This window comes from Manacus vitellinus, unplaced genomic scaffold (genome assembly GCF_001715985.3).
Source record: "Manacus vitellinus isolate BGI_N305 unplaced genomic scaffold, ASM171598v3 scaffold_7_pilon, whole genome shotgun sequence".
Classification (NCBI taxonomy): domain Eukaryota; kingdom Metazoa; phylum Chordata; class Aves; order Passeriformes; family Pipridae; genus Manacus; species Manacus vitellinus.
In genome coordinates this window covers 14,599,278-14,605,399 of record NW_021940813.1, presented here as the reverse complement: position 1 = coordinate 14,605,399, position 6,122 = coordinate 14,599,278, and positions in this window count along the sequence as shown.

Here is a 6,122-nt window from a genome sequence, read left to right as displayed (position 1 = left end):
GCCACCGCATGGTGCCAGAGCCACCGCCGCTCCGCCCGCGCCCAGGTGGCTCCGGGCTCCCACCCCCCCACGGAGCCCTTGGCTCTCTCGGCTCCCTGCCGCCCCTCCGCCATCCCCGGCAACCCACCCGGGCAGCCTGAAGCTCTGGCGGGCGAATGGACGAGCAGGGCGGCCTCCGAGGTTCCTCCGTTCCGGCGGGGCCGAGCGCAGCTTCCCCCGCCGCTTCCGCCCGGCCGCTCCCCGGCCCCGCGGCGCCATCTCGTGGTGCGCGGGGAGGCGCCGCCGGGACCCGCAGCCGCCTCTGAGGGGAGAGACATGCCCCCGCCTTCCCCTCACGGAGGTGGCGCTGTGAGCTCACAGAATCATAGGATCGCGGAATAAATTAGGTTGGGAAAAACCTCTCTCGAGATCATCGAGTCCAACCTATGACCGAACACCGTCATGTCAACTAGACCAAGTGCCACGTCCAGTCTTTCCTTAAACACCTGCAGGGATGGTGATTTCACTGCCTCCCTGGGCAGTCCATCCCATCACTCTTTTTGTGAAGAAATTCTTCCTGATGTCCAACCTGAATCTCCCCTGGCACAGTTTAAGACCATGGCTTCTTGTCCTGTCATAGTTGCCTTGGAGAAGAGGCCAACCCTCACCTGGCTACACCCTCCTTTCAAGCAGTTGTAGAGAGCAATAAGGTCATCCCTGAGCCTCCTTTTCTCCACGCTAAACAACCCCAGGCCCCTCAGCTGCTTTTCATAGTATCTGTGCTCCAGACCCTTCACCAGCTTCGTTGCCCTCTGGACAAGCTGTGAGCTCCTGCTCCCCCCCCAATCCCTCATTACTGCCTCTAGTCCCAGAGCACTAGAGTGCTCCACAAGCTGAAGCGTTACTCAAAACCTGGATGTGCTGTGGTGGTGGTGGTGTGGCGCTGTTATACTTCACCCTTTGGTTATTATTTGTTTCCCTAATTAATTTCTAAATTTTCTGTTCAGGTTCTGTACTGTGCTAGTATTTTCATGTGAACAGCCCCTTGGGGACCTGTCATGGCCAGTGGAACAGTGATTGTGTTTTTCCCTGTGTAGCATTTCATATTATTTATGTTAAATTTGTCTGCTATTAACACAGAATCATAGGATCATAGAATCATACACTGGTTTGAATTGAAAGGGACCTTAAAGATCATCTAGTTCCAAGCCCCCTGCCATGGGCAGGGACACCTTTCACTAGACTATGTTGCTCAGAGCCCCATCCAACCTGGCCTTGAACACTTCTAGGGATGGGGCATCCACAACTTCTCTGAGCAACCTGTTCCAGTGCCTCACCGCACTCACAGTAAAGAATTTTTCTCTATTATCTAGTCTAAACCTACCCTGTCAGTTTGAAACGATTCTCCTTTGTTGTGTCACTACATGCTCTTGTAAATAATCTTGCCCCATCTTTCCTATAAGTTCCCTTTAGATACTGGAAGCTGCAATTAGGTCACCCCTAAGCCTGCTCTTTTCCAGGCTGAACAAACTCAGTTCTCTCATAGGTACCATAATGTTATTGTGTGTTTCTTCATGGTCAATAAACCCCTCAGCTCTACTGTACTGAATAGCACAATACTCTCACCAGACCATGCCACCCCATCATTTGTGCTCTTGTCTAGACAACTCATGGATGGGCTGTAACACATGAGCATGGCCTGTGGTTAGACTCAATGAAGTGATTCTTATGTTACATATATATTAAAATGAAGGCATGAATTATTGCTGAACTGCTGTACTTTGTGTGGGAGAAAGGCATCAAGGCACACTGCACAAAGACTTGGCATATGTGTTGGTTTTATTAACCTTATCAGTCACAAGCAAAGATTTCAAGTAACTCTATGTAGATTTTGCAAATGGAATCATGCTGTTCTTATTCTGTAATATTTCAGTTTGAAAGACTATTATTTTAGGATAGTCTTACTTATAAAATGCACATTCTCTTCATTCACTGCTTCCTACTTATTCCCTGCTACCTGCCTTACTTATATATATATTTGTGGTTGCACAGTTATTGTCTGGAACGACAAAAAAAAGTTATCTATCTTAAAAGATATAAATGAATATTACATTAAATAAACCTCTGATTATATACATTTTTTGAACAGTTAGATTAGAACTTCCTGCCTGCTGAAGACTGATTTCTTTCTCTGTGTTTCACCTGATCACTTTCACTTGATCACTTCTGAATCTTTTGCTCCACAAAATATCTGCTGCTCCAAGAGCTGTGTTTTCCTTGGAAACCCACGTGGATAATTAATGAGTTTAAAGTCTACCTTATCAGAGGAGAAGGAGCAACCTGGCATAAAAATTTGCTTTTAAAGACAACACCCTTACGCAGGCCCACACACAACCCAACAGTAAAGAAGGTCTCACATTAATTTTTGATTAGTAAATACTTTTCTTCTACACCCATGACACATGAAAAATGTAATCTGGGTCTGGAATGAAGTGAATACCCCTGCAATTTATTTCTCAAAGCTAATGCTGGTGAGGGAAGTGTAGCTCCTGTTTATTCCAACATGAGATCATCTTTTGCAGGTTGAGTGCCAGATGCATGACAGGGGAGCTTTGGTTTGACTGATCAGTTTTATCAATGGTGTCCCATAACGCAGCATGTCCCTTTGGAACTACTTTCTCCCATGACTGTGTTCTTCTCTACAGCTTTCAATGTTGCTCCAATAGGCTGAAAATAAGGACATTATTTGCTTGCAAATGTTTCCTGGCAAGAGAGTGAAATGTTAGACTAGACCAGCTATTAGAGTAGGGAAATTTCTTTATGAGAAGCAGCATATGAAGTTGTCAAGTCTGGACATCTAGATGCATTTGTCAGCCACTCTGGTTCACTAATTAGCCAATTAATTCAATTAACTTATCCTTTAAGAAGCAATGAGTTTAATGACTGGAGTTCTGTAAAAAAATGTAGAAAGTTTAAATCTGCAATGCACTTTACTGCTTATATGAGCCGAAAACAGCATTCTGGGCTTCAGATCTGAAGGGGTGGAAGCTTCCAGAACAGGGGGGCAATGATAGGAAGTTGGAAAGTAGGCAGTAACCTATTTTTCTTGTACTGCTGTTCAAAAAGTATGCATCTCCTACACACAAATGTACTTTTGCTAAACATTAAACTTATGAGAATTTGTATGTAGACCATTATTTTGTGAAGATTATGTTATTGAAATGGTTCTCTACTGAGTTAAATATAATCCAAAATATAATCCAAGAAAAGTCACCTTTAGAACTGTGGTCTAATTATTGACTGGCCAAAGTGTTGCAGTTATTGACTCTGCTTGTCCTTTTTTAAGACAAAATCATATTATGCATTATTTGTAGCAGATTTCCAACCATGGTGCAAATTGCATGTTTGGATTAAAACAGATCCTACTTCAGTCTAGCTCTTGTATAATTTGAATCTACAATTCATAAAATTTACAGGAGAAGATTGATATCCCTTTCGGGGCAGGGGGTGTGGAAGGGAGGGAGTGTGTGCATGTGTTTGTGTGTGTGAAACTACGTGTGAGACTTCTCTTAATCACCTCTAGCTTTCTGAGGTACAGGCTACCAGAGGCAGAGTTGGGGGACAGATAGAAATATCTTAAAGACGATTTTACTGCCAAAAAAAAAAAAAGAAGTGGAGCTGGAGTTCTACACCAAATGACATTACTCTTATTTAAAGTTAGATGTAGATAGATAGCATGTCTCTTCTGTAGCACCTGTGGCCACATTGAACATGAATACAAGTTAATGAATTAAAAATCAGCAGCATCTCTGAAAACTTTCATCACCGGGTAAGGGGGTAGCAATTCTTTTGCTGTCTTTATGTGCTTACTTACAGTCTGACAGTGATCTCTACACCTGAGCTAGTCACTCTTCAGATACCATTATAGCCACAAGCAAAGCGCAGTAGTGCTTTTTGGGTGCTGTTCATCTGATAGATGTTGGTTGTCTACTTTGGGTAGAAATGAATCACACCCCAGAAGTGCTTTTTTCTTCCACTGATTTTCGAGGAAGCCTGAGGCAATTCTCACAAGGTGCTTTTATTGCAGTTGTGTATGTTTAGCCAGATAAATCCCATCGCGAAAAACAATAGAAGTGCAAGAAGTTGCTGAGGGAAAATAGATTATAAGAGATAAAAGCCCACGGACGTCAATAGATGGCAGCATTGTAAGTGGTAATGCAGAACCTTCCGCCTAAAACAGCAGTGCAGGGGGAGTCTAAACAGGTTGCTCTGAAGGAGTAAAAGAGCTGCCAAATAGCTCTGACTCGTGTATCTCTGGCTTGCTAAAATATACTGTCTCCTCTCACCTTTCAGATGGCACAAATTCTCCCTTTCTCTTGAAAGCAAACAAAAGGATCTTGAACCATGCAGATTTCCAGAGTCCGAAAAGCAAAAGAAAACTGAACACTCAGCTAATTCTTAAATTTCCATTCCTGGACACTTAACACTGAAACATGTGGCATAGAAGTTTATGATGATTTAGATTAGAATGTTATGTGGTAATTGTGTGTAGTATATACACACAATAAAACATTATAATGATACATTTTCATCTTGTCTTTGAATTTCATTCTGTTGTTCTTTAGTAATTGGATTTATTTTATGTATCTTTGTTAATTTTGACATTATTGTACAGCAACAACATTTAGAGTTTTTAATTAGAAAATACAGATGTTTCTCTTATATAGAAAAAAATTGAGTTGTTTCACATTTGTCATCAATTATTTTTAATTGAGAAAACTCATTAGTAACATCAGATGCGCTTTAAATGCAGGCAGTCAGTGGGTAATATGTGAGGAGATTATGGTAAGATTGAAGACTGTAAAGACATCAGAATATGTGGCTATATGATTCCTTTGCCCAAGGAGAGACTCTGTGCCTTGATCGGATCAGGTAAGGGTTGTGTAGTCAAATGGAAGTAACAACAGCAGTGAGGGATGCGACCAGATCTCTTCCTAAATCCTGTTCTGTCTAGGGTGAGTAGCTTCCACCCCATCAGCAATTCTCCTGGCCTAAATGCTACTGCCTACAAAGTAAGCATGTGGTTGAGATGAGCTCCTCATATCTGAATGTGGCCCCAAGACAGTGTGTTGAATCAAACTGTATGTGGCTTAAACTGGCCCTCTGCCTGCCTTCATTATTCCCTTTCTCCTTCAGTTTTTGTAACATTACTAACTCTCAAAAGATTCCCAAATGCATATGGAATGCACACATAGACGTACTGAAATACCAGCCCCCCTAATTATTAGAATTTAGTCCACAAAACTCATGATATCCAAGTTAATGCCCCAAACTAATATTTAATCCACTCAATTAAGTTAGTGCTGTAAGAATCTGCAAATTATTTAGGATCAGTAATGACTAAATAACATTCATCATTTTAATAAAGCATTGGTCAGGGGTTTCTTGTTGGTTTTTTTTTTCCCCCTCTACTTTGAAAAACAAGGTATATTAGGGACACAACTGGCATCCTAAAAGAATTTATAGTTTTTTATTGGTTTTCTTTGTTCACTATTTATTTCTTCTATTGGTCTTTGAAATATCATGAACTGCCTGAGAGGTACGGGTATGCAGATTCCAAGAAAATATAGGCATCTGTGCGTGGAAAGACTTTGTGGAAATCCTGTGGTTTGGAATCAGGTTTGTTCATCATTGTGTATGTGTTAACTTCTGCATAAACTTAAAAGTCAGGTTTTGATTGACCAGAGGTTAGTCACAGAAGAGCTAAATAACACTTTGAGATCAGTTAAAATCCCTCAGCAACATACCTTGTCAGGCCTTGTAGGTGTTTGGTTTGCTAGCATTGCCCTCCATCTTTCCTCTACTTCTGTCTTTCTTCTATTATTTCTTGTACCTACCTGTTGTGTCCACAGCTATTAATGCTGGCTGCTTGTTTGTGAGCCACTTTGAGTTGTTATTGCAGATTGCCTCAGTGATGGTGTTTCCATGATCTTTGGAATTTCCATAATTGTAGATGGCTGTGCTCAGTACAATGGGTGGTAGTAATTCTACACATAGCTACACCTAGATCCTGAGACTGACAACAGCCTTGCTGACCGATTTCCCTGCTACAGGAGCTCTTTCACGAGGCAAAAGGCTTGCTC